This window comes from Myotis brandtii, unplaced genomic scaffold, assembly GCF_000412655.1.
Source record: "Myotis brandtii unplaced genomic scaffold, ASM41265v1 scaffold387, whole genome shotgun sequence".
NCBI classification, from domain to species: Eukaryota; Metazoa; Chordata; class Mammalia; order Chiroptera; family Vespertilionidae; genus Myotis; species Myotis brandtii.
This window is the reverse complement of record NW_005364855.1, coordinates 813,078-822,176: the sequence shown is the minus strand read 5'-3', so window position 1 is coordinate 822,176 and position 9,099 is coordinate 813,078.

Below are 9,099 nucleotides of genomic sequence, written 5' to 3'. Positions count from 1 at the left end.
ATGCTTGTACAAATTCAGACTTTAATCATAATGCTGTACATAATCGGACGACACTGGAAGAGAAACAGTAGCTGATAACTTCTAAAGTAGTACTTTAAACTGTAACAAGTTTTTTAAATGCATAGACTTCAATTATAACATTACACTATAAACCCTTAATTATTTTCCAAAGGGATGAAGACTGAAAACTATCAAGTAGCTGAAACTACTTATCACATTATTTTTGTGTAGTTGACGAAACTAAAAAGAAAAATAATTTCTTCTCTCTTTTTTTAATTGATATGAGAGAAAGAGAAACATTGATCAAATGCCTCCTACATGCACCCCTACCAGGAATCATACTGCAACTGGGGTATGTGTGCTGACTAGGAATTGAACCTGCCACTTTTTTGGAGTACCAGATGTTGCTTGACCAACTGACTCGCATGGGCCAGGGCAATTTCTTCTATTTTTATGAAAAAAATTCATAGTTGTAGTAGATTACCCTGATAGACACTTCGTTTATAGACCTTTTCATCTTATCTTTGTTTTACTTTGTTATTTTTGTTTGTCAGCACCTAATAATATTTGTTATATCATATAACCAAAATTATTTCAACTATATCTAAGAAATGCTGTCATATAAATTAGTAGAAATTAGTCTAAATTATAATATACAATGGATGAATTAGGATATTATTATTCAGTTTTCAGAAGAATTCTTTTTCAACAAGATTCTTTGAAAGATCAAAATTTCTTTTTAATTTTAATGTAGAATTCCAGCTACTTTTCATTTACATCCAACATTTCCAGGACACTCTATCATGGAAGATGAAGCATTGGGGGTTCAGTAATTTGCACATGCAAACTAGCAATGGGGCTTAGATTTTATAATTACCTGATAGAATTTCTTTCTTATTTTCACCTCCACATTGATTTTTCCTTTTCATTTTTGTCAAAACTGATACCATATGACAGCATCTTAATTTCAATCTTGCTGCCAAACCTGAAATCAGTTGGATGGCCTACACTATCAAAATTTATTCCTATGGAAGGACACACTGTGTTTTTGTTTTGTTTTTTTACCTCGTTAGGTCCCAATTACAACTTCATTCATGTTTTGCTTTTTTGTTTTTTTGAGTTGGGACACTAGGAATGATGTTACCATTATGTAAACCAGCCCATCAAGGGAAGCTGGACTGCTTTTCCACTTCTTTTGGAGGGGATGACAGACTAGTAGGAGCAACATAAATATGACTTGAATACTGAAAACAGAGTTTTAGTAGAGTTGTTACCAACAAAGTGTTCTTCTAATGAAAGTCATCACAAGAATTCTTCCAAAAATGAAAATTTTAACTATTTACCTTACATTCATCCTTTGCAATATTTTGCATTTCAAAGGCTTTATATACAGGTTCTGTATGTCTCCACTCATCTTTTCTTTAGGTGAAAAATGAGGCAAGTTAACTTTTCAAAAAAAATGTGCAAAATGTTGGAAAGCATATGCTTCAATTAAATATGATTCAAAGTAGGTTTTTATAGCCATTAACCGAGTACTGGAGCCATTAAGCATTTTATGTTTCCTTTGCTCATTATCCTATAATTCATTGTTCTAGTTTGTATGTGCAAATTACTGAATCCTGGTTAAAATATTTACTTCTTTATCCATTGTGAATTTAATCCATCTCCACTCTTTTGTATAGATATTCTATGTATACATACTTTGCAGGTATAAATATATACATGTGCTTATATACAAACTATGTATATACATAATATGTACATAAAATATATTTTTGAGAAAGAGTGCTTGTTCTTTATTTAAGCATTTATAATCTTACATTTAAAAGGAAAATATTTTCTTTACAAAATAAACATTTGTTTCTGATTTTTCTATATTGCCCAAGGAAAATACTACATTATAGGTATGCCAAAAAGAAAATGAGCTTTAGGAAATAATCTATTCCATGTTAGGCTTTCAATATATTTATCTTCTGAGCATGAAAGCTATTAACATCTACTTTGGTAAATTTTACTCTTATTTTATATTTATTATAATCATAGAGTTGGATTGTGAGGAGTTTACGTCCTGCATGCAATGTAACTCACAACATCATTATTATCCTCAGAGAGCTAGGACCATACAATATGAAATGGGATCAGATGAATCCTTCTGGTTTACAGATGTCTGAAGTCTCTGTCAGTGTCATCTTGAAGGGAAGATTTCTGAAAACATTGAGCCCACCATTATTCTAACTTAGTCATAAGTTTTATATTTGATTGGACACATTTAAGATAGAGTTGTGGCTGAGAATCCATCCCAATGTTACATCCCACCTGCAACAAGTAGGTAATGCCTTGACTTAAGTATAATTTTGCCTCATGGCCTCTCACTTCTCACCTTTGAATTCCTATTCCCTTCATAGATATTGCCTTTTGTATTGTGACTTCTCCACCATTTACTAGTTTGTTAGCTCATTTATTTATCTAACAAACAATTCCTGGACTTTGGCTCTGTGCTTGACATTGTGAAGGATGTGATAATGAACATGAAGGTCTAAAGAGGTGAGAAATTGAAGGTCTAGTGGTCAAGAAGCTCTAAATGCTGAACTTATGGAACACAAGACTAGCCAATAAGCAGCACCACTCAAAGTGTGGACCATTAACTGGTCCACAACAGACACAGAACTTGAAATAAGCTCTTAGAAACTGTTAGGGCAATTTGACATGGCTCTGATGTTATCAGTTGACTCATCGTGTTGAACAGAGTACAGACCAGTTTGGTGTGGTTTAGTCACTTGTTACACATGGTAAGAGGGGAAGAGAGAGAGAGAGAGAGAGAGAGAGAGAGAGAGAGAGAGAGAGAGAGAAACATAGATGTGAAGAGACACATCAACTGGTTGCCTGCCTGACCAGCACTGGGGATCGAACTTGCAACCAAGGTACATGCTCTTGGTCTGGAATCAAACCCCAGACCCTTCCATCCACAGGGCAGCTCTCTAACCACTGAGAAAACTGGCCAGGGTTATCAGGACATTATTGATTCAAATGATGACAGGAATCAATATTTATACTGAGTGTCAACTTTTTTTTTGAGGGACAGGGTTCAAATATTTTACTCTTATAAAGATAAAATTTTTCAATGTCATCCCTTAGTCCTCATATTCTTTAATGATCTCAGGTATAAGAACACACAAATGTGGAAAGTTTATGTTCAATATGCTTTCAATGTAAAATTTCTGAGATTAAGTAGAAGGTATTTCTTTCATTTAATCTACAAAACTGTTGAGGGTCTGCTATTGGCAAGTTTTATAGACAGCCTTGGAGAAAATAGACAGAAGATGTTGTTCCTGGTCCACAAAAGCTCAAAGGTCTCTTGTGAGAGAAGACACATATAAATAATGACAACTCAACATGACAGGTGTTATGATGAAATGTATACAGAATGCTACCTACAGGCAGTTGTTTCTCTGCAGGTCAGATGGCACCGTAAAAATGACTGTGCAAGCTGAAATTTTGCAAAGCAATCTCAATAATCAATAGGAAAAAAATTACGATTTTTCTATAACCTTTAATTTTTCTCTCAAAACATTTAAGTTGTCTTATTATTGGTTATAAACATACAGATAAAAGAAAAACCAGCAAAATCAATATTTATTTAGCACACTATAATTTTAAATATTAGAAATTTTGATAACTAAAATGTTTTTCATCTAATTGTAAAATTTTTGTTCATAATAGTTTTAACAGTAGCTTTCCTTCTCATCACCAGGGAGCAAGCATCTTTCATATGTCTTGGCTTATTACCACAGTCCCTTCTAAGTGTGAATCAGCTCCCAGCACTTTACCCTTTATACTTTCGATGTTACAAAATTTCTTGAGGAAGTCTCTTAATGTGAAGTGGGTTTTTTTTCCCATTGTCACTTCTTCAGTGACATCTCTCTCCCTTCACACAACCACTTTTCTTACTTGCATTAAGTTCACCTTCATTAAATTCCTCAGCAGCACATCCACAATGTCTCGACCCGTGGCAGTGCCAAACATTTCCTTAGTCAGCTCTTTCTCCTATAATTCTATTTATGTTTAATTCCAATTTCACTCCCAGCATTTCACTAGTCATATCTTTGCTATATTTTCATCATTGATGGCTTACTCCTTTTTCATTACCCGTTTTGTAAAATATCATGTGGGGTTATCACTGGGAGGCAACACTACGCAACTATATGCTTTGCAGTCTGTGTGTGAACTGAATAACAGATATGTCACAGCCAATCACCAACCACTTTTAAAAGAAGCGACAGGATTGGTCACTGATCATGATGCGCATGTTATTTAAGTAGTGAATTGTGCACTGAAGAACTAGCAACAAAATGTTATACTTCTGTTATAGCACTTTACACAATTAGTCATATTTTGTATAACCTGGTAACTGAAATTTGAATTTTGTTGGTGAGAAACTGACGCTATTTAACTAAACCATGCTAAATGAATTCATACATAATGAAATGATTAAAATCAAAGAATTCTTGTATAAAAATACATGGAGATCTTTAAAAATAAATTAATAGAAGAATATTGCATCCAGTCTAATAGGCTGTAGGGGGAAAACAGGGATCATGCAGAGTCTAGAGAGATGAGGCTTGAAACAAAATAGTAAAGGTCCTTTGGCATAAAATGCCCATGTAATCATCACTGCTCTGCCTGGAAAGAAACTGCCCTTAACTTCATTCCTACCCTACCTAGTCCTTTCCCTATTTTCACCAAAATTTACCCAGACATCAAAACCGCAGTGCATAACTCACACTTTATATTCCCTCATTTTAACCTGGTCTTCCTGCCTGGTCTGAGAATGTGGACTAACACTTATTCCTCCGTGCCAGCAAGTAGCTTCCTCTTTATAGCCATCTGGAAATAATAGCAGGAGCCAACTCTGAGCTGGCTCACCATTTTTTGTGATGAAAACTTGCTTGCTTCTCCCTCATGCAATGGGAATCAGGACACTGGCAATAAGCATGGTCATCAAGATGCTGAAATGCCCAGTGGACTCCGTCAGCTGTGTGCTTCAGGTCCTAGTCCACCTGTTACTTTATTTGAGCAACTCATCTCACTTCTCTGGACCAAATTTCCATAATGATAAAAAGATCTCAGACCTCTCAGATATACTTTGTAAAGGCTATGATTAACTCTGGTTTATCATGTGTTTTCTCAAAGATTATACTTCATTTACAGCCATACAACAAGAGGGGGAAAAGAAAGATTACAAAGCCAAATAGAACACCTGCTCTTAGGAGCTATTTAATATCTATTTTCAGAAGCAATGGCTCTTTCTCCAGAAAAATCTTGCAGTTTCTGTAGTTTTCCTTTTTTTTCAACAGCTACCAGTAGCTACTGATCTACATTCTGCATGAGTTGTTGATTTCTAATTTCCTTTAGCAATTTCCTAGCAAGGTAGTGCAATCATAGCTTCCCACTACAAACTCTACTTCTGTTCTTTTCACAGAAGAGAACATGGGATGTGGACCGAAATAACATTTTCCCCTCTTAGTGTTAAATAGCTTAAATTGTGAGAGAAATATGTATATACATACATTTAAATAGATACAAACAGACACAATTAAGTGGCGGAGAAGAAGAAACAGCAACAATTTAAAATAAAAATAAGGATTGAAGTTTTCCAAAGAAAGTGAGAAAAGAAATTCAAGTGAGACACATGAGCAAAGCTAACTTGGCAAATCTGTAGGAGAGGGAAATTGAAGGTGGGAGTGGTGATGTGTACATAAGGACTAGAGATGATTATTTAAAAACTGTCCTTTGCATTATCTGTAGGCCACTATATTACCATTATATTAGGTGCCGAGGTTGGAAACAGAAACACAAGGCATTATCCTGGACTAAGTCTACATTCTTGTTTAATGCACCTTAAAAATACAAGGGAAAAAGGGTATCTGAAACAAGTAACTTGAGTTAGATGAGTTTAGTAACCCCACATAATCAGCTAATTTGGCCATAGAACTAAACAGATTTTTCTCTTCAAAAGTGATTCTTGTTCATCAGAATCCTCATATGAGTGAAATCATATGGTACTTGTCTTTCTCTGACTGGCTTATTTCACTTAGAATAACGCTCTTCAGATTCATCCGTGCTGTCTCAAAGAGTAAGATTTCCTTCTCTTTTTTTTACAGCTGATTAGTATTCAATTGTGTAAATGTACCACAGCTTTTTTTAAAATCTACTCATCTATTGATGGGCACTTAGGCTACTTTTAAATCTTACCTATTGTAAATAACACTGCAATGAACATAGGGCTGCATATATTCTTTTGAATTAGTGTTTCAGGTTTCTCTGGATAAATTCCCAGAAGTGGAATTTCTGGGTCATAGGCAGTTCCTTTTTTAATTTTTTGAGGTAACTCCACACTGCTTTCCACAGTGGCTGCAACCAATCTGCATTCCTACCAACAGTGCACAAGGGTTTTCTTTTCTCCATGTCCTTGCCAACACAAACACAAAATAGAGACAGATGCATAGATAGAGAGCAGGCTAACAGCTTTAGAGTGGGGAGAGGGAGGGTGGGGGAGGCAGAGGAGGATACAGGAGACAACTGGTGATGGTCAGAGACTTGACTTGGGGTGGTGAACACACAGTTCAGTGTGCAGATGATGTGTTGTAGAATCATGCACCTGAAACCCGTATAATTTTATTAGTGTCACCACAATAAATTCAATAAAAAATAAAAAAGAGTGATTCTTGATTTGTGGGATTTCTCAAAAATACAGAGCCAAAGATAAAATGCAAAGCTTGCTTGTTTCCTTTCACTGTGTTTTGTTTTTCAAACTTAAGTAGTATAAATGCTGCTTTTTCTGTTTTTCACTGAGTAGGTTCAGCACATGAAAATATGACTGAGTGGCTGAGACAACAGGAAGTGAAAGAACCACACCCAAAACAACGTTCTACTTCATGTTTAAAGAAGCTTTCTTCCACTCTACCATCACAGTCATTTTTTTCAGTTTGTTTTACTTTTTTTTCAAAGTTTGATTTAATAGTGGCACCTGACTTTCTTGCCATTTAAAGATTGTCTACACAAAATGGGGCAGGGGATAAACTAGTGCTCACTGCTGTTCTTACTTACCAACAAATCAGACACACCAAACAAACCAAAAAATAAAATTTAAAAAAGCCATTGGAAAGTTTGGCTGGCTTACAAATTGGCTGGCATGTTTAGTTTGCTTTTTATAAAATTGCTCCCTTCTCAATAGCCTCTGGCCATTAGCATAGAAAAGATAATAGGTAGTACTCTGGAAATCTATAAGAATTATAAAAAACGCTCTCATTGCAAAGCTTTTGGGCACATGAACAAATAAACATGTAATTTTACTTCTGAAAAACTATTTTTATGGATCCTGTCAACTCGTTAGAATCTCTCAAGTGGCCTTGAAGGAGACCTGCTAAGAAGATCATTATTGCCTCAGACCCCACAAAGGTGATTTTTACAGGGATGGGATAAGAAAAGAGAATTTCAAAGCTCCAGATCCTCCCATAAAAGACTGTATTTCTGTTTTGAGAAATAACTGTAGATCTCCCATAAAAGAGACAATGAGTTTCAAACTGACATGAAGTTAGAGTTTATCATACAAGTTACGGTTTGTGTCCACATTTTTTTAGTCCTAGTTTTACTATGCAATGAAAAATATTGGATCACTTAGAGTACTATAATTTGTTGTTGAAAAGGATGATATTTGCATTTTGAAATCACTTCTCTCTAGGTTCCTGTTGAAACCATGACAATTATAACAATTAATAAAAATTTGGGACTGAAAAATGTCTTCCAATTCCACAGATACAGGTCTATTTGAGTGGGCTAATTAAGAAACTAAAAGGATGGAAATGTAGTAGACTGGAAAAAGTCATTGAGGACAAATTTTACCCACACATAGACAATCAATAGCTTTAGAAATGCTACGGAGTCATGGACGTTTTTTTTCTTCATGAGTCTAATATTCTTCTTTTTAAACTTTGTTTTTTTGTTTGTTTGTTTTGTTTTGTTTCCTACAGCCTGTTCTGTCTCCTTAGATTCTTTCTTTTACATTTTAATTTGCAAAAATCACATTTGAGAAAAATAAAAATATATATACATCTTTTAAAATATAACATTGCATGTCTTTCTCCAACACTGTATCTTTAGCAAGGCAAACTTAAAGAAAAGGCTGATCCTTGGAATTCCTTTAATCCCATTTACTTTTCTTTAAATTTAGTCTCCTCATATAAATTGCAGCATATTATTTGCTTGTAATTATTGCTTCTATGTTCTTCAAATTATATCATGAACATGAATTTCATTTCCCTCACTTGGATTTATGAAATTACTTAAGAGCTAAAATTATGCCTTCTAATTATTTTGTATGATATGTAACCATAAGGTAATATAACTGACGTTTTTAATTGTATTGAAGTATAACCTATATGTAAAAATGTACATAAATCATAAGTGCACAGTGCTCTGAATTCTAACTAATACACCTATGTAATTAAGAAACAAGAACCTATCAAATCAGGAAACAGAGTATTTTCAGTATCCAAAGAACTTCCTCATATTCCCTTCAATCATTTCACCTTAACCAAGGGTAACTGGTATCTTGACTTCCTACATCAGAGATTAATTTGGCCTGATTTTGAACACAAAATAAATAGAACCATACATTCTGCACTCCTTTTGTCTGGCTTTTTGTTGTTGTCATCATGTTTCTGAGATTCATCCATGTTGTTTTATAGTTTCTATTCACTAATTCTTATCCTATATAATAAAAGGCTAATATGCAAATTGACCAAACGGCAGAACAACCAATTGCTATGACGTGCACTGACCATCATGGGGCAGACGCTCAATGCAGGAGCTGCCCCCTGGTGGTCAGTGTGCTCCCACAGGGGGAGTGCTGCTTAGCCAGAAGCTGGGCTCATGGCTGGCAAGTCGGACATCCCTCAAGGGAGGATGGTGCAGGCTGGGCTGAGGGACCCCCCTTCCCCCCCCCCACAAAGTGCACGAATTTCATACACCGGGCCTCTAGTTGCTGTATAAGATTCTATTGAGGAAATATACTACAATTTGTTCTTTCCTTCCACCCTT